The sequence below is a fragment of the Bactrocera tryoni genome, chromosome 4 (genome assembly GCF_016617805.1).
Source record: "Bactrocera tryoni isolate S06 chromosome 4, CSIRO_BtryS06_freeze2, whole genome shotgun sequence".
In the NCBI taxonomy this organism is placed as follows: domain Eukaryota; kingdom Metazoa; phylum Arthropoda; class Insecta; order Diptera; family Tephritidae; genus Bactrocera; species Bactrocera tryoni.
The window spans coordinates 44,103,417-44,124,728 of record NC_052502.1 but is presented as its reverse complement, the minus strand read 5'-3'; the positions used below and the strand labels follow the sequence as shown (position 1 = coordinate 44,124,728).

Genomic DNA, 21,312 nt, shown 5'->3' with positions numbered 1-21,312 from the left:
GTCAAAGACTGTCAAATAGACAGTATTATTCAAAATTATTTGGGGAAGTCGTTTTAGATGTAGACTGATACTAGGTGAAAGTAATAGAAAGCAAACTCAAGTTTCGTCATTACATCCTTATTGCGTAAGCCGACTGATGTATATCGATGCAGTTGTCCGTCAACTTGAGTAGTTGTCTATTATTAGAAGCCAGGTTCCATACGTAACGGAAATTTTGCCTAAAGGGTTCAAGAGATCCATGAACTGTGTGGTCTTTTTTGTTATTGAAATCCTTAAACAGATATTTTAGAAAAAATTCATGCTTGTTTGTAGACGCACAGTTATGTATATAAAGTTCGAACTCTCCCGGGTACAAGGTACCAATCACATTTATTTCAGGTAATATGTATTACACAATTGACGAGTGACTACCAACAGCCAGCTAACACCAGCTGACAATGTCATTAACGCTGCTTCCATGGCATGGCTGTGATTTGCTATATTTTCCTTCGCTTTCTATACACATTTGCAGCTCAGAGCTCATGCGACAATTCTACATGACTTATTACATTGTTGTTGTAGTTATCACATGATTGCTATTGTTGTTTTTGCCATTGACTTGTGTACCTGTCGCGTTGTTGGCACCGGCGCTGTCATCAGCGACAACGACATCAACAAGCAGCAATATAGTCAGCAGTCAACTCAGCGCAACAGCGGCAGCGCTCGCCGCCTCTCCGACTCATCCGAGCAGTAATTGTCCGTTGAGAGGTGCGTCCTAGGACGTCAATATGCGCTTGGCTGCGCACACAAGCAATGTCCACATGTAGCTGTCTTCGTGTGGATGTGTGGGTGTAGCTTGCAACAGTTGCTATTATTATTATCGAATGTCATAGCCGTCATTGGTGGCGATCGACGACAGCAGCTTGTTCGATGTTATTGCTGTGTGGTTGGATGTGGTGCAGCACAAGCAGTCAGGGATGTGTGGACTGCAATTGTTTGTGAACTGCTGATGGACGATTTTGCTAGCGTGTTTTATGTGGGTGTGTTGTCTTAAATTGTTGTTGTCACAGTTGTTTGTTTTGTTGCAGTGACATTGTTTGCCATCGATGGGAACGAGGAGAACGTTGTCAATAATGTCAGCATTGTCACCTATGCAACCTTTGTAATAATGCCGAGCTGCAGTTTTCCACGTATTTTACACCTATCTCATGCTTCACACATTTGCAGGCGTATTTTCTTCGAATATAGCAGGAGTATAATACAATATCTCAATTCTAACCAAACGGATTCGATTTTCGCTTTACGGTTCCCAGAAGCATATTCTATTTTAAGCCTAATGACAATACCGTTACGGCAAATGATTTACGTAACTGTCACAAAAGGATATACATATGTTGATAGTTTCCAATAAATTAATACCTTTGCTAAATTTTGCCATAAAGTACGAGTACGAGTATGTTTTGTACAAATAACGGTTGTTTGTTGCACCTATATCAATACCCTTTCATTTATTTCGGCCTTGTGTTTGCCTCTTGATTTGACTTGAACATTCTCGAACATTAGATATTTTGTTGTCCCAGCTCCTTCTTCAGGTTGTAGTCCGTCGGCTGTTCCGTCCGCTGCACTGTGCATTCCAGCCCATAGCGTTTCGGCGGGAGATTGTGTCTGAAAACCGTATCAGATCGTACCCGAGCCAATCACTTTTTCTTTTGAGGGTAATTGTTTCATGTGCAACCATAGCTCCATGTTAGAGAAGACGCCGGGACAGAAAATGTTATAAATTTAGTGATTGTACCTTTTCGATCCCTGAAGTCATGAGATTCCATATTTTACAGCCTTATAGCAGTGTATTCTGAACATAACAGCTGAAAATTTTTGGTAGCCACGTTGATGAGCTCCAGGCCGCGAAGCTGGCCTCTAATGCACCTGCAGGTAATTCCATTATCTACGTAGACAGCCAGGCAGCCATAACCTTGTATCGCATATCGGTTTGAAGTGTCTTTGGAAGCAGGACAGTAGTGGAAAGTGTTGCCACAAGCAAGCAACTTCATTTCTACTGGGTGTCATGCCAAGCCACAAAGGCATCGAGGGCATTGAAATAGCGGATGAGATTGCCAAGAATGGTGCACGGCTAACATCCGAAAACGTGATTAACATTAGGAAACCTATGCATCGTCTATATTACGATCTAGACAGAAGAAATGTCTAGTAAATCTGTCCAGCATTGGCAGGACTACACTCTGAGCATCTGAAGTCCCCACGGTATGATACACTGGAGTAGGTATTGCTGGTGAGGATACAGGTTCTGTTAAAATTCACATCAAGCGCAGGCATCCTAAAGAATGACTACTCCTCATAGACAAAGTAGCTGAACTCCATCTACTTAGTATCGCAAAGGGGCAAAACTGGTCAATGCGTGGCTCATTGGTTTACCAGATTAACCTAATCTAACCTAACCTAACCTAGACCCCAGATTCTTCCTTTCGATTTAATAGTAGATTTTTCTATTAAAATATTCAATACGATATTTAATAGTTATAGTTTTGAGGAAAGCGTCCCAGATTGTATGATAATGAAATGTATCAAAGGGGAGCGCCATTCGACTGAGTGCTTCAATATAGCACGTGAGCTGTTGTCTAATCAATGCAGGAGGACCCTGGATAGCAAAAATGATTGTGATTTCTTCTAAATGAAATCTCGTTCAAAACGGTAGAACGGAGATGGCATTGGATCTAGTGTGATTGTGTTTTAGAAATATTTGGCAGCAAACGAGCATTAAATTTAAATTTAGTTTTTCTCTATTTTGTTGTTACATATTTTTCTTCAAAGTATGATAATAGCTTTCATAATTATAAATTTATTTTTCGGGAATGATATATCCTAAATATTGTGTGAACTTTGCTAACAGTGACTCAGCATTAATTTTTCAACTTGCACCTTTGGATTCGCCTGGGTATAAAGGCCAGTTTAAAGTGCTTAAAAATATGTCTCTCTTTATATTCAATCAAACCTTGAATTATAATATATGTATATATAAATTTTTAATGGGATTTTCCCATTAATAAATAAAGCAATATTAGCAGTTTACTTGAAGAGTATGAGGTAATCGGCAATTCGAATTTGAACTTTTGTAACCACAAAAATATTTATTTATGTTTTTTGCAATAATTTTCGCAAACCTTTTATGTTATATTTCACGAAAACCTAAAGTATTTAAGTTTTTTATGGTTAACCGATAACAGCGCCACCTACCGAAAAGCTCCTTACAAAGCTAGATTATTATGATATCAATGTAAACAGCTTAATGTTTAATGACAAAGTTCCACTTTAAAGTGAACTAAAAATGTATTTTAATTAACATATTACTGGTGCCACATCCTGCCACGCAGGTGTGGAGTGTAATGATGAGACGTACAGTAGGAATTCGTAGAATCCTTGTCACTCATTTTAGAATTCCTACGCTTTACCGTAGAAATTGTTAATCGGCAAAGCGTTTGGATTCTGAAACGAGAGGCAGTCAAGGATAAACAACAATAATAACAACAACAATGAAAATACAAAAGAGACCTGTGAAATAGTGAACTCGCGTTCGTGTTTGAAGGATAGAAGGCAAGCTCTCAGCACTCACCAACACTAAGGTAATTAAACCGAGTACAAATGCGGTACATGCAACGTGCCACGCGGAGCAAACACCGATACTGCGAGTAATTGGAAAAGGCAAGCAATTACATGCCACAATCGCTTATCTGCATACGAAAATCACTTCGATCGTCTGCCACGCGTTGCAAACTGTGCTTCAAATTCTACCAACATCTAAGGAATTAGGAACCAAATGGAGAACATGCAATAAAATCATTTTGTGTTTGGCATTTCTTCGAATTTGGCACTGTTGCATATTGCATGTGGCAACCAGCATGGAAACTGAAAGCGTTGCTCGGGAAATATAGCGCTAATTTTACAATCAGTACGCGCCTTGGCGAAGAACAGTAATGCAATTTCGGCTGCCTGCGGTTTGTTGTAGTCTTGAGAGGGGATTTGTTGCTTGTGTACCGTGCGCACCTGCCACAGACACTGATTATGTCGATGCTTTGCATTTTTTCCCTCCAACTACGGTTCTTTGCCGCTTTCATTAACATTACGCAATGCTCAAAGCGAAGTCTAATCAGCATGCATTTCAATTTAAGAACGTTGAAGTGGAAAAAACTCAAAATGAAAACCGCAAAAGTGGTAACAAGATATGAAAGAATTTAAAGCCAAGTAAGTAAGAAAAAAAGAGAATTGCATGCATATTTGGTCGTGTTTGAGCATTTGCGGCTTTAAATGGAATTTCCATTTGCGCCATATCATTTTATCTGCTTCGCTAAGCAGCAGCAGCAACGGTCAATAGAAGCCGACTAACTCGTTCAACGCTCACATGACACTCCAACGCCAGCGATGACTTCGACGCTTTCAAATACTCACTCACACACACATAGCCACACGGAAGCGTCGTCATAGTAAATAGTGTGTATATCATCCCAATGGCCTCATTCACTTCAGCCACTGACGTTCGCGCTGGAAACAAGCGCCCACCCACCTGTCATGCTGCTAAAAACTTAATTGAGGCAACGGTAAATAATGCCACAATGCACACCGGCACTCAGTTAGCAGCAACAACAACAATAAATAGAAAAAATCGTATTACAAAAAATCTCATTAACGCGCCAAAGTTTAAATTTCGTGCGCAGTGAACCAAAAACGCTCCGCAACGGGCCGAGCGGAGCCGAACCCGTGCCACCGGAGTTCAACGGTGTAGGAATTTTTGTTTTGCTTTTGTTTCGGGAATGACTTTAAATTCAGTTTTGAAAAATCAGCGAATTCATGCCGTGATGTGACTGCCACAGCGGCATATTTAAAATTATGGCCCGAGAGTGTAATAAAAGTTCCGTGCCGTGCGCGATAAGTAGAAGAGTTTAAACTGCATAACTTAAAACTTAACTAAAAGCGGCTTCCGTTTCACATTTTCCACCAATTTTCTGCCACCTAAGCACTAAGCGCTGCTACAAGTAAGCCTAGCGGCCTAACGGCAGTAGGTGTTACCGAAATTAACGGACGACAACGAAAGCAGAAGTATTTGAATAACTCACCGTCATCACAAGGCTTATCTCGGCACTCACGGTATATCTACTTCTAAGTGTGTGTGTGTGTGGGTGTGTATGTGTGCCGAACTTTAATCAGCTCTAAAGCATATTATCGACACGCGGAATCCACAACCTCATTCTCTATCTTCTCCCCCTCCTCTACGTTTTCCTCGGCATCTTCGCACTGGCGTCGTCGCGTAAGCCGCAAGCATTTAAGCATTACAAAATGTAATTTGTTTTATTAATCAGCGCATAAGTATTGGAATTAAGTGCGTCCGCGTGGTGTGGCAAGCGATAAGCGTAAAAAGTGCCAGCGCCAAATAGCGTTTGCGGGGAGTGGGTGGGTTGCGGAATACTTATTGAATGAAGACGCAAGCGTTTAGCGGAATTTCACGCAATTTGCATATTTGTCGATATAGTCGCACGGCCAAGTTCGGGCGAATGGATCTGGGTGTATGTATGTGTGTGTGTGTGTGTGTGTGTGTGTGTGTGTGCGCGTTTAAGAAAGTTTTGTGCGTGAAATACTTTGAAGCAGAAGATATAGTGCAGGATTTTCAGTAGCGACGCTTGAGCTGCAAATTTAAATTAAGTAAGGCTTTGCATTACACGCTTACTGCGCGCAGCTCTTAATCAAAAAGGTAGTTGGTAATCTAATTTTTGGAATTTTTTCACAAGATCTCAAATACTACGCACTTGAGAAATGCTGAAGTAACAAATTTACATTTATTTGTTGGATTTAAATTATGGTACAGCTGCCTTCAATTCGCTAAGCGTTAGCGAGTAGCGCCTCGAAAGCAATATAGCAGATGGTCAAGTAAACCAAGGCTAGATATACCAAGCATTACAGTTATTGTTTGGTGATACTGATTTATTGGCAGCTCAGAAGATATACAAACAAGATTTCGATAATTTTTTTCTCAGGGACAAGCAGCATTTTATCCTCCTTTTGGTTTCTAGCAATGAATTGGAAGATCGATGTGCAAAATATTATTCGAAGTTGTCGTATTGTGCTTACACACAAGCTCTCAAACGAATGGGCCATTTATCAATAGCAGCACGCACACTATTGACTGCTGCTCGAATAACAGATTTCTTGAAACTCTTCTAATTTTTGCAAGTTACTGGACCGGCCATGTTCTCCAACTCTGACCGGAAACTGTAGTCAAATGGATTCAGTTCTGGACGCCCAGATTACCAATAATCTACAGCTATGGACCCGGAAATACTCGGCAGGAAATTGCTGGGTGATCTTCGCCTGGTGTGCTGACGCAGAATCTTGCTGGAAGATCCACAGTTTGCATTGTAAACTTACTAGGTATCTCTTTCATGGCAATAAAGCAAGGTTGATGGTGACCATTAACTTTTAAAAATCCCCTTTAATAAAAATATAATAAAAATGTTCAGTTAAACCTGACCGGAATCCAAAATCGTTGAAAGGGCGGTATTCTCTATCTCAAACTCCGTCTTTCTATATCAATTTTCTCCCTTTTTTTCACCGCAGCATTTATAACTGTCTGGTTGGTTGTTAAAATAATGAAGGCGGTGTAAAAAATTTGAATGAATTTCTAAAACATATAGGTAGACAATTGGAAATGCTGTTAATTCAGGCTCAATTAGCGCTGAATGCACCATTTTTATGTACTTTCCTCGGATCTCTATAATCTTTGCTATCAGAGCTCATCATTTTTGCGCTTGTTGCTTTCAACTAAACTACTTATCTCTGCTATGTATTTTGTGAGCAGCCATTCCAGGTTTGGTGCCTGATGTGCTCCAAGCTTTCTGTGTCTGGTTTATGCTAGTGCTGGACATTCACATAGAAGGTGAAAAACTGTTTCCTTATTCTCTTATAGCTTGCAGCTGCGGAAAATACTGTTATAAGGCAGACCCGGCTGTTCCAAACGGCCAGTGTAGCGTAGTAGTAGCTGTTAGTCTGAAAATCAAATTCCTGTACCTATGTAATTAAGTTCTCGATTCTAGTCTTACCATTTTTGGCCCATGTCTGCTTCGTTATTTTGCAGTTAGTTATCGATTTGAACTGCTTCAAACTACTTGCTGAAAGAGAGTATAAAGCTCTCGTTTGATCATTCTCATCGGATATGGTATTAACTCAGCTTTGAACTCATCTAAAGAGGCTCTTAGTTCCTACTCGTCTGTCAGCTAGAGAGACGGATTTTGAGAGTCCATTACCGACCCGAATTTGTAGGTAGGAACTGCATCATCCTCTTCTCTGAAGCTCTTCCCATTCACATCTAGAGGGTATCCTTCAAGGATCTTAACCTAAGGAGAATATAGTCTGATTTATTTATGTTTAGCAGGTTCAGAATGGCGCTATGTCCACAATCTTTCCAATCTCCTATCTGTATTCTTATGGCAGAAAATACTGCTCTTTTCCGAGTTAAGGGGACTATGAGCAGCTGATAATAGTCGTATACATCCACATAACTATATTTGGTTTAAGGGCCCAGTACCTGCTAAGTATTCTTTTACATATAAAACATTTACTCTTCTGTAGCCTATAATGAACATCGAAAAAGTGTTTAAGATTTCAATAACCGACGTTCCAAGCTCTTTTTGCAAGGTTTGAGGTATACATTTAAGAGCCGAGAAACATTTAGAGTCACTGCAATGATGGTTTTATAAATCGAGCAATGGTAGATAGTTGCCTTGTTGCTGGTTGTTGGTTGGTTGAAACGGGGAGGTGGCAGACCGCAAGCGGTCCGGGGTGGTAACCAAATGAAGCTTTGACTAGCAACTCCATCAATTTGGTAAAAGATCTGACTCTTTTCTACCCCAGCGGCCCAAAGTCGCTTAATTTGGAGTGTTGAGCGCAGTGGAATATGTCCCGCTCAACGCTGAGTGCTTGGCATTCGCAAAGGTAATGTTCCAGCGTGTCATCCGCAATTTTGAAAACATTTTTTTGTTTCATGAATGGAGAAGCAAAGAATCACTGCAGCATTGGAGGACCTTATTTGCGCAGTCGGAGTACGCATGTACATATGTCGAAAAATATTAAATTTTTTTATTCACAATTTTACTGTGTTTTTTTTTTTTTAATATGGGTACAGTTGCTTTTAATAGCATAATTCCCAAAAATCGCCCTTTTCACACTGCCACACTAGGCGTAAATTTCGTAGTCATTTGTTGCCCCCATAACCTTCGTATGTAAGTATTGTCATCTTTCACTAAATAATAGTATATAGAATGTTCATAATTAGTAATAAAAAGAAAACACGTGGCAACGCTGCGTAATTATTTATTACTATGCCTACAATTTTTCGAACACCGTTTGCTTGAAAGATGAACGCTTAATATTTTTTTTTTAATAATAATGTGACAAGCCATTTCAAATAAAGTGAAGAAATAGTGAACATGCTGCGCCAATAATTAAATTCGACAATTTTTTATATAAATAACATTACTTCATGACAAAACAATATCTCCCTGCTATAGTTTGGAATTTTTGCAATTTTTTCATCCGTCTAAATTTAACTGCGAATTTTTGCATTTTGTTGTAACAACCATAAATAATTGAACACGACGAGATAAGATAACATTTCATTTTTACAATTTCCGCTTGAAGTCTTGCATGCAAATTATTACGAAGTGGAGCCTGCCTGCAAGTTACAGTTATCTGGAAAATTGTTGGTGGAGAGTAAAATTGCAACGAAAATTGAAATTCTTAAATTGATTGCGAACCCAATTGGATGCCGCTGCAGCAACAAGAAAGCAGCGAGGGTCAGCCGCAGCAGCTGCTGTACACAGAGGCCACAACAACAAAAAACAGCAACAGAAGCAATAAACATAAATATTTAAATATTAAACGAATATTTATTGGCAAATTACCGCATAGCATGGCATAGCATGAAACTTGCTGGCTGGCAACAGCAGTAGCGTTCCGCAAGCAGCAGCAACGAGAGCAACAGCGGCATGCAGCGGCAATCAACCATGAGTCTAGGAGAGTCAGGAAATGCCATGAAGAATTTTTGTATGATATATGTGTTAGTGTGTCAGTTGGTTATTAATATATGTATGTATATGTGCACACTTTGTGTATTGTAATGGAGCATGGAAGTAGCTTGTTTGTTGTTGCCTTGCGGCTGCGATCTCATTTTTCCGATACTAGGAATTTGTTGCATGGGCAGGTTGAAGATTACTTATGTATTATATGTATATATTTTTTTGTGGGTGTGCCGTTACACACCTAAATATATTTCGTTGCATACATTTGAGCGCTGAGCTGTAGTAGCAGAGATATTGCCAAGGGACAAGTATTTATTTTGTCGAGGAAATTAGGCTATATTTAAAGTGTGAACTGTATAATGTAGTTTAAGCTGTTAAATTCTTTCTCGGGTGTCGATATTGAGACATTTGTTCGGTATTTGCTTTACTTTTTAAATAAATTCTGTTTTTATGCATAGAAAAGATTTTTAATGAGAAGTTCCAAACATTAATTTTTTTTTAATATTTGAAACATTAAATGAGGCTAATAAGGCATATTTTTGAATTAATTGATAAAAAGACGACGTTTTTCTTCATTAATACGTTTGCTGTTAGTCATCCTGGAAAGACGTCACCTGTAGAAGTATAGGGCCTTTACAAAGTTACTCCATCTCACACGATTGTAATCTTTGAGCCGTCCTACGTGATTTTTGCAACGGCTATGTTAATTTTGGCCGGCAGTGACTTCTTCTTCCTTGCGGATTCCAGCGAATAATGATGTCAGTAGTCTTCTTAAGAATATACTTTAACCAGCAGCATTTTCTGCACTTTATTTGTTTCAGTATGGATCCCTATTTTGCTAAACTTCACTTGATTGCTTATAGTTTTTGATCAAAATATTGTATACATGATTCGTTGGTACTTGTTGATGACTTGGAGTCTCAGAGTGATAGATTCGAGACCAGCCATGTTTCCCACCCATACAGCAGCGTTGACTTTACGCACCCTGAGAGTATTCCGAGCTTTTGGAGATTTGCGAGCTTGTCTATACGAGTACCGTTTGCAGCCATTCGGGGGGCGTTTTTGTCATGCTTATCGTACAGCTGGCATCCATTGCTGCTCCCTCATCACTTTTTACAATGCTTCCGAAGTAGTAAAGGCGTTAATGTACGCAATTTCGTAATACTCAATGACCTTTGTTTTTGCGATGTTTACGTCAAGTCCGATGGTACGGGCCAGCTAGGTTATTAACCTTTTCTTGCATGTCGGAGTGTTTGTGGAATAAAATGTAAATGTCCTCGGGAAAGTGCAAATTCTCGAGTTGTCCTGTTAGAAACCAAAAGATCCCTAGTTCGTTGGATAGAGTGAGCATACTTTGTATAGGACTTGAGAAAATGCGACAAATGAGAAAGAAAATAAGGTGAAACGGTGTTTATGGTGAAGAGTATGCAGTTGCTAACATTTTTCTGTACTGCTAACTCCGAGTCCATGTTCAAAGCTTGAATTTTCTTGTGGAATTCTCTTTATACTTAGTGCCGACCAAATGAAGGTTATTTTTATCATATCGAAATCTTTCTTTTAGCCGATGAAGATGCGAAGGGCATTTGCTTGCTCAACACAGCTTCGTTGGTGGCGAAGTCCGGCCTGTTAGCCTTTAAGAGTCTACTCGACAGATGTGACCCTATTTCTATTAGTGTAGGTAGCATCTTGTAGGTGGTGTTGCTTCTCGAGCTGTCGCATTCTCGCAGGACGGCAGTTTATCATTGATTCCTTTTGAACAAGATGGAGCTATGTTCCCGGTGTGCACCGCCGCAGAGCTGTAAGATTCAGCTGAAGCTTCTTAATCGGTAATTAAGAGTATACCATCTGTGTTAATTTCTTGGTGGGAGTAAGTTTATTAATTGCATATTTTATAAAAAAAATCAGTATATCACCCAGTAACAGACCCAGTAACAGAGAAAATCCATCAATAATTGCCACAGATTGGAGTTATTTCGCAGCTATGAATTTCTAGCATTTTCTATTATTTACATATACCATTTAATATACATAAATGTGTATATATAGGTGTATATAGTACGAGTATATATAAATATACATATATAGTTATCTAGTACAGCTTATACATATAAAATTCTAGTCCTGCGATAGTGTAATTTATTCGACAACCTAACACTTGTGGCCGAACTAGTTTCTGCATGAACAACCTGTTAAAAGACAAAAATAACTGAAATTAAAATAATATATCACAGCATAAATGGAAACTTGTAACGAATTCATTTACGCCACATGAATCCATCAAAATCAAAGTTAACAGCTTGTCAAAGGAAGCAAAGTGTAGAATGGTCGAAATAATTGCTTGCCACGGCCAAACCTACGTACTTGTATGTGTATATGCTAACTGGAACATGCATACGCTCGAGTGTATATGGGAATTCATATATACATACATATGTTTAATCAAAACGCTAAATAAAATCATCCAATACTCGGAACATGTCACCAGCATTTTTTTTCATTGAGTTATAAAATTAATAAGAAAAAAAGAATTTTTCCAAAAATAGTCAAATTTCAACCGTTAATATCTTTTAAACGGTTGGGTTTACGAAAAAATCATAAGAGACCATATTTTAGAGCATTCAATTTCCTACAAAACCTAATTAACAAAATATTTTTTAAGTAGTTGGAAGCGAGATATAAATTTTTCTATCTGATAATAAGAAAAAATAGAAAACCGTTAGGCGGAGGACCTTCCCGTTACAATTAAAAACTCATATTTGGAGAGGCTTTCTTAGAGGTGTCTAGGAACCTATTTTTGCGAGTACCAATTGAAAAAAAAAAAATTTTTTTTGAATCACCCTAATGTATATGCTGAACTATCGAATTGGTAGATTTATTATAATTTTTTAACTCGTCTTCATACTCCAAGTTATTTCGATATTGGTCTCTTGTAATTATCCTATATTCACTATGAAAGAGATGTGTATTTATTAGCTATTAGAAATTGTTTTTTAGCGAATAGGCATAGCTAAGTTCTATAGAACTTTGTTTCGATTGAATTTTCTAACACTAGCTTAAGTGCAAACTTCGACGGTAGAAAGATTCGCCTTCTTATTTTTCTTTAGATAGCGCTTGTTCCTTATTCCGACCAATATCGGTGAGCGTTACAATTGTGGTTTCTCCTCCGTAGGTAATTTCAAAAGACCAAAACTATTAAAAAGTCTTTCAGTCGCTCGTAGTCGCGATTTAAAAACTTGCAGAACCCTATGATTATATAATATATAGAGCTTCAAAATATTCTAATTTCAAAGCCTTAGGAGTCGTGGTTTAAGGGGTCAGTAAGGTAATCTGGCCTGTTTTTTGAAATTTTTTTTATACAAATTTTTATTCTAGTTAGAACTTTTTATATCCAGAACAGGGTATATTAAGTTTGTCACGAAGCTTGTAACACCCAGAAGGAAGCGTCGGAGACGCTATAAAGTATATATATAAATGATTAGTATGTTGAGCTGTGACGATTTAGCCATGTCCGTCTGTCTGTCTGTTCGTCCGTCTGTCCGTTCGTCCGAACTAGTCCCTCAATTTTTAAGATATCGTTTTGAAATTTTGCAAACGTCATTTGCTCTTCAAGAAAGTGCTCATTTGCCGGAACTGCCGATATCGGACCACTATAACATATAGCTGCCATACAAACTGAACGATCGGAATCAAGTTGTTGTATTGAAAGCTTTCACATTTGACAATTTATGTTCACAAAAGTTGGCATAGGTTATTTTTTAGGGCAACAATGTAATCTCCGAAGAAATTTTTTAGATCGGCTTACTATAGCATATAGCTGCCATATAAACTGAACGATCGGAATCAAGGGCTTGTATGGAAAACTTTGGATTACTGCTTAAGGTAATAATATAATCTCCGAAAAAATTGTTCAGATCCGATTACTATAGCATATAGCTTTCATACAAACTGAACGCAGAGTTACTAAAAGAAATGTACCTGTGAATGATATATTAGCTTCGGTGCGGCCGAAGTTAACGCTTTTTCTTGTTTCACATATCCTGAGGTATATCGTGGAGTGTGTAAACAAATTTTTTCGGAATATTTTGATGACATCTATCGGAGAAATGGCTGGGTGAATGAGATGCGTTTTTTCACTGGCGGACACGATTTCTCATGGTTGGATCATCTGAAACACAAAAACCCAATTAATTCTTAAAAAGTACGTGAACAGTCATCGTCCCTACTAAAATCATGATAAAATGTTGATAAATAAAAAAGTAATTAACTTTTTTTTTAATTTTAAAATTAATTATAAAAAATTATGAATCTAGTAGGGACGATAGCCAGGCGTTTTGTGAACATTAAAAAAAATTAAGCAAATGGGTTGAGTAGTTTGACCGATATCATGTCAACCAGTTTAAAAAAGTGTGTGTTTTTTTTGAAAAAAGATTACCATACTAACCCCTTAAGAGTTACAGGATGTTGCCTATAGGCAGCGTCGGGCATGAGAGAGTTAATGTGAATCTGTTGAGGATTCTTGAGTTTATAAAATGATTATAACTAGCTATGGGGATGCTATTTTCCACACTCAGTATTTATTTATAATAACACAAATATTTTTGTGTTAATAATCACAATTTCACGTAGGATACTGTTTGAAAGTTGGAGGCGGAGACATAAAATACACTGAAGGTCAAGGTGTTGAAAAATAGAAATGAGCGGGAGTATATCACTGCCTTTATATGGATAGATTAGATACAAGAATAAGGTTTAGAAAAATTATTTTTATCTTAATAACGATCCGATCTAGGTCGCTTTGTAATAACTTGTTGCCTCCCTCATAGAAACCCTAGTCTATCAAAAAAATGGGACAGTCGATTTTTACAAGCTGAGTATCCTGAGACCGTACTATAAGGGAGAATCATAAGAATCTCCCAACCAAGCTCCCGGAGCTTCTGGCTAATCATTATCGATGTGTATGGCTTGGCGTTATTCTGATGTGACATAATTCGTTCTTTAATGGCAAAAGCTGGTTACTTCTTAGAGGTTGATTCCTCAAGACGGGCCACTTATTGACATTGCCAAGTCCAAATTAAGAGATTGGTTGAGTGGGAACATCTTATAGTTTAAGATTCACTGTTAATCTTACCAAACACCCAGCTAAGCCTTTCTATCCGTCAATTCTAGAATTGCCAATATTTGTGTCGACTCACTACAGTCGATCCACAATCGTTTTTGCCTGATGTTGTCGTTGATTTTTCATCACCAATGGCCCATTTTTGTTGCGATTCGGCAACGATTTCTCTATTGAAATTTCATGATGTTTTTTACTTTAGGTCATGTGACTATCTTCTGTCATTATCCAATTTTATTTAAGTGACGCTGGACGGGTTTTTAGACAATAATAAGATCCTGTGTAATCGAAGCAGTGCTTACCTGTCGGACACGCCGATTTTCATTACGTTGGAAATATTTTTGATTCGATATTTGGTCTTACAGAACAGAGGTCGCCTTTGTCATGTGGACTGTTGGAATGACATCGATGAAAATAAAAATGCGCTAAACTGGCTGTAACAGTATCGAGATCATAAGCACTAGTCACATTTCCAGCCATCTGGCTTGCGGTTTTGGTTTTAACGAAGGAAATGATAAAACATTTTTTTATCGTTTTGTCGACGCAAAAAAAATTTTGTTTTATTGTTTGTTTTTTTTTTTTTTTTTTAACACGAAAGCCGTTCGCACTTATGCATCGCAAGATGCAGGTTAGGCTTATCAGTCTATTGGAAAAAGAACAAGTTATTTTACTAGATCTAAAATGAAATCGGAACTGCTGTTGTATATAAAGTGCCTTGAATAATGTTTTAGTTTCGCATACTAAGTTCATAATCGTGTTTTTAACTTATTAGTGCGGGTTTATTATAAGGTCTCCAAATGAAGCGAACATATTTAAATTAGAACCGACAAGCATCAGCATTAATTTATATTTCATCACAGAGGATGGTAAAATGCTCACACTGTGCTCAGTCGGGATGTTGAAGGTCATCTGCTACAACAACTTAATTGCAAACTTTCGACATAAATCATTAATTTCGGATGTAAATGTAATGTGACATTAGTGTATGTATATGTATGTACCTCGAGATATGCCCGTAACAATATGGGAGCGTTTAACTTGTATTTATATAGATAGACTTGTTGTCAAGCTGATGCAACTAAAGTCGTACGAGATATCCTTATGCATTGCCATACTGATTGCTTCACACACACACACGCCACAGTCATATGTACCTGTATGCATGCACTTACAAACCAAATCATCTATGTACATATGTAAACATGCTTGCGTGCAGAGATTTAATCCAGTCTCAGCTTGAGCGTGAAATAGATTTTCTGTATTACAGACATCAATCTGATTGAAATGGCAAGTGGATTTACTCAGCGCACAATGTTCGTTTTGCCATTTCCGCCACAACTAACTACGCCACCACCGTCAGCGTTGCTCCAACCACGCCAGTGTGTTTGTTATTGATGTAATTGTTGTTGTTGTTGTTGCTGTCGTTGTACCTATCAACGCGGCTAACATGATTTGAACGCTCTGGCTGTGAATATGCGAGGAGTATGCATATTTGCCGCTTGCGCGCTTCGCTGAATTTATAGCCGAACCAATTGGGGCAACACACACACATACATACATGCTTGCGCATATTTGTGTAGTAGTGCGGTATAAGAAAAATGGAATGAGTGTGGAGAGGGCGCTGAGGTGATGCGGCAAATTCAGTTGTAACTGTAAACTAGGTTGGCTTGGCATTCGCAATCGCAGCGCGAACAAATATCGACGCTGTGCAACTTGCCACCTCGCTACCGTGGCCTGCGCGCTGCTCAAAACGGGAAGTAGATATGTACAGCAATGCGCGCTCTCTCACCACCTTTGGCTCGTCCCGCCGCGTCAACACACTCATCATTCAAGCGTGTCCTTGTGTTGGCAGCGACCGCCAAAGTTGCATGTTGCAAGTGCCAAATTGTGGCGCCAAGTGGCACATTTGCGCGCATTGCAAGCAAACACACACACACCCTTACCATCACCATCATTCTTGATCTCATTCCCATTCGACATATCACTGGCCGCTGGAGTGTTTTTTCGCCATCTTCCACTTCGCCCACGTCTCCGCCAGCCAACACTCCATAAGGATATAAATACATTTTCCCAGACGCTAGTGACTGGCAAACCGCATAGCTGCCGCTGATCCTTTTTCCTTTTGCCTGCTGTAGTGTCCTTCTGCGGTTGCCTGACGTTGGCGGCTCCCGAGGCCAGGGGTGGGGTAGCAGCAGCATAAGTGCTCATAAGCCGCTGCTAATGCGTTTTGCACAACTATTACCATTTACAAGTGCACACACTCAAGCGCACACACACACACATCGCCGCCATGTGGCAATTGAATGTCGAAATGATTGTGCGTTTTTGCTTTTTCAAGTGCAAGTGTAGCCAAGTGCGTGTGCTTGTGTGGGTGTGTCTGTGTGGGTGTGAGTGCGCGCATTGCAATTTGTGGCCAGCCTAAATGCAATTTTTGCGGTGAAGTAAAATGTGGTTTTCTACTCAAGCGCCAAGATTCCGCTGCGCCACTGTGGGGGTGTGGCAACAACGAAAATTTGTGTGGTGGCATGAACTGCGATTTTGTTGCTGACAGCTACAAATGTGTGGCTATGTTGCAATAACATACTTGCAAGTGTGTTTATATGTTTGTGGGTGTGTGTAAATGCGTGCAATTGCAATTATTCGCGTGATTATATGCGCTGCCGCCTTGCCACTAAGCCGCGCTGATTGATTTGAAATTTATCATCGCACTTGGTAATAAATTAAAGCGATTGAGATTGTAATACCCATATGTATTTGTAGGTACATATATAAATCCCCACGTGGTCTAATAATAGTGCCATATATTTCAATTATTAGCAAAGAAATTCAACTAATTGGCATTTCGTAAATCACGGCTATGAAATGAATTATATCCACAAATGGGAATTTAAGGAATTCAATTCAAATACAATAAATTAAAGCGTTATCAGTATCAATACCTTATATACAAGCAATGATGGTCTTTAAAAAATATAAAGCTACCTTACCATGCTCTTACCTGATTAAGATTACACGCTCTCAATCTCATTACTTTAATTTTTATATTTTTTTACGAAACCAATTACAATTAGAATAACTTAAAAATTAATTAAAAAGATGTTAAAACGGTATCGCATATAACGCCATTGAAACTAATAATTAATTAAAAATTAATTACAGTGACAATTACTGGAACGATTACCATTACTTTCGCCATTACAAATAGATTTGCGACTGAAGTTATAGACTATAATTAAACTTAATTCAATTTGTACTGAAAATTGTAATTCAATTATAATTATATATTATAATTACAATTTTGATTACTATTAAAATTCAAATTACGATTACTACTACAATTACCAATAATTAAGGAAAGACTTAGTTCGGGTGTAACCGAATATTTTATACTCTCGCAATTTGTAAAATCAGAAACCTCACAGATTGACCAATATAACTATAAGGTATAATGTCAAGCGGACATTTTAAAATCACGAAATGTCGTCTCACTCTGAACAATGCTGTTAGAGCGAGTTTTTTTTCTGAATTTCGCAAAGATTTCTTACATATTGACCAATAAATGGGAAAATTGGAAAATATATATAGTAGCTATACGAAGGGGTTAAAGGAAGTATTTACCAGATTTTACTCATCAAAATGTGCTGTCATAGCAAAAATACTCACCCCAAAACTGAAAACTACTCTCTCTATGACTCTAGTCATACAATGCTCGATATGTTGGGTAAAAAATCAACCATATTCACGTACTTGAAAAGTTATAAAACGATCTCGACAATTTTTAGGCGTTAGATAAAATACTTTCATGACACTTTGCGCATAGTTTTATTTTTGTTTAATTGGTGTTGGATTTGTTTACTCTGAAGTGAAAAAATCAGATGGTAATTATTAAAATTTACTATATGGGAAGTAGCCTTGGTTGCTCACAGTGTATAGCAGGAAAACTTTGATTACCTCAAGCAACAAATTCACACAAAATCGGTCAAGTAGTTCCTGAGATATAGGATTTCACTTAAAAGTGGCCGCGCAACCCATTTTTATGCCTGCTTTTATAAATACTTTTCTTTCTATCTTCGTCGTGAATTTTAACTTTTGTGGCTTATTTATTCACTGATTTATATTACTTTTACTAAGTTCCAATGTATCCGTTAAACGGGAAGTGAGCGTGGTTATTATCTGATTTTTCGTATTTTCACAAGACCTGAAGAGATTCTAAAATATCTTTCAGCAAGTTTTAACGACACTGTTTTAGCGCATTAAAAGATGTGTAAATTAAAATATTTATGGACGGGGCCACGGCCACTTTTAAAAACATGAAATACCCTTGTCAGCAAGGGTACATTTGTTTGGTTTAATCCATTGCTTAGCTATTGCACATTATGAATTTTCGTTTAATGGAGTTTTGTTGGGTCCGATATCATTACGATAGCTTAAGTTTAACTAAGGTTATCGCTTGCACAAACCGAGACGGACAGTCACTCAGATCTCAACTCGTCTCATAATTCTTGAAATAATGGAATCTCTAAACTATTTTCGCAATAATCCGGGCACGTAGCTCTGTTTTTTTGGGACAAGGTGTTGTCAAGATCAACTTTTTCCAATATACTCCTATACACTCTCCATTGCCAATAACATTGTCACCAGCTTTATTTCGAAAGAAAAACGAACCGATGATTCCACCAGACCAAAAACCACATCACACTGTCAATTTTGTTAAATGTAATGTTTGTTAACGAATCATTTGTAAATTTTCTTCGCACCAGAATAGACAGTTTTGTTTATTTAGCACATCACTCAGATGAAAGTGAGCTTCATTGGAGAAGATGATCTTTTTAAAAAATCGTTTTTTTTTTAAGTTGCTCCAAGCAAAATCAGCAAACTCGCGACGTTTACGGTGGTCTAATGGCTTCAGTTCTTGAGTGAGGACAATTTTATACGGATGTAAGCTGAAATTCTTTCTCAAAATTCGCCAAGTTGTGGCTTGATACAGTCGAAATTCTTGAGAACGGCTTAGAATCGAGAAATTGTGGTTTTCAGCAATAATTTCATTACTTCGAGCGGTTCTTTGTCTTACTGGCACTTGAACATTATGCTAAGAAAACGTAAGCTCGAAATTTTCAACAGTTCGACAAATAGCAAGCACAGGTGGACGATTGAAGAAAAATTATTTTGATAATAAAATTGAATAGCCTATAAAATTGTTCTCTCGTATTTCTTACTATACATGAAATTGTAAACATTACTGAAGGAAAAGTCTTGGTGTCTAATTCGCCCGCTCAAAACGCGAAATCATATGCTCACCAGAGTGTTCGTTCAAGAAATCCATCCATTGTTTCCATGTATAGAAAGTTGCGCCATCTTGTTGAAAAAAAATGTCGGAGGTTCAATTCTTACCGGCATCATTTTTGGAGAAATATGTAGCGATATTTGATGAAATGGACGAAATCACAGCTCGTGAGTCTCTTTATCTTGCTCTTCGTCTTAAATTCAGCAATTTCGCTTGTTTACATACCCACTGAGCCAGAAATGCGCATCATCGCAGAAAAAAATTTGTCTCAAAAATGTAGCAAATTCTGGGAACTTTTTTTTTGGAAATGTCGAGTGGCTTCAGTTTTTACACAAGCTGTAGTTTGTACGTTTTGTATTTAAGATTTTCACGTAAAGTGCACCAAGTCGTTCCATACGCAAGTCCGAGTTGCTGCGAACGGCGCCACGGTCTTCGTGTACTCTCTCAGCTATGGCTGCTATATTTTCTTCTATTTGGTCGAATAGTGCCCAATAATGAATACTGGATCTCAAGATTGCTAATGATAGTGCGCTCAGTAACCCGATTATGTTGAATGAGGCGGACGAAACACATTCCTCGTAGAACGTGAATTTGGGAATAAAGTTGAACGACTTTTAACCGTTGTTCAGACGCAAGTCTGAATAATAAAATATAATGTATATATTATACAGAGAAGGCATCAGATGGAAGCCAAAATAGCGTTATATTGGAATAAAGCGTGGTTGTTAACCGATTTCACCCATATTTCGTACATGTCATAAGGGTACTAAGAAAATATTATGTACCGAATTTCATTGAAATCGGTATATTAGTTCCTGAGATATGGTTTTTGGTCCATAAGTGGGCGACGCCACACCCATTTTCAATTAAAAAAAAGCCTGGGTGCAGCTTTCTTCTGCCATTTCTTCCGTAAAATTGACTGTTTCTGACGTTTCTTGTTAGTCGGTTAACGCACTTTTAGTGATTTTCAACATAACCTTTGTATGGCAGGTGGGCGTGGTTATTATCCGATTTCTTTCATTTTTTAACTGTATATGGAAATGTCTGAAGGAAACGACTCTATAGAGTTTGGTTGACATAGCTATAGTAGTTTCCGAGATATGTACAAAAAAGTTACTAGGGGGCGGGGCCACGCCCACTTTTTCAAAAAAATTACGGCCATCCTTTGTGCCAAATTTCACTTTATCTTTATTTATGGCTTAGTTATGACACTTTATAGGTTTTCGGTTTTCGCCATTTTGTGGGCGTGGCAGTGGGCTGATTTTGCCCATCCTCGAACTTAACCTTCTTATGGAGCCAAGAAATACGTGTACCAAGTTTCATCATGATATCTCAATTTTTACTCAAGTTACAACTTGCACGAACGGACGGACGGACAAACAGACGGGCGGACAGACAGACATCCGGATTTCAACTCTGCTCGTCGCCCTGATCACTTTGGTATATATAACCCTATATCTAACTCTTTTAGTTTTAGGACTTACAAACAACCGTTATGTGAACAAAACTATAATATGTACTCTCCTTATCAATTTGTTGCGAGAGTATAATAACGTAATAAATTGATACTACTCAAGCGTGATCTTTCAAGAAAAAGCTATTGAAAAAGTACCTCCACTTGAATCACCCGTTATTAGAATACTATTATAAATACCATTGTGATTACAAATTACAATTATGATTCAAAATTACAATTATGATCACAACTACCGCTTGAATTCCTATAAAAATGTTAACTAAAATAACAATAAACGTGCTCTCAAAATTAGCATAATGAATTCTATTATAATTACTATTACAATTACGTGCTATAATTATAATTTCAATTACAACTATGACTAAAATTTCAACTTAAT

At 37.9% G+C, this 21,312-nt stretch overlaps 1 protein-coding gene across 1 annotated transcript in view; it reads left to right on the top strand.

Moving 5' to 3' along the window:
* Positions 1-21,312, top strand: part of LOC120774567 (disintegrin and metalloproteinase domain-containing protein unc-71) — a 526,730-nt gene that overhangs the window by 159,493 nt on the left and 345,925 nt on the right. The gene's annotated exons all lie outside the window — the stretch shown is intronic.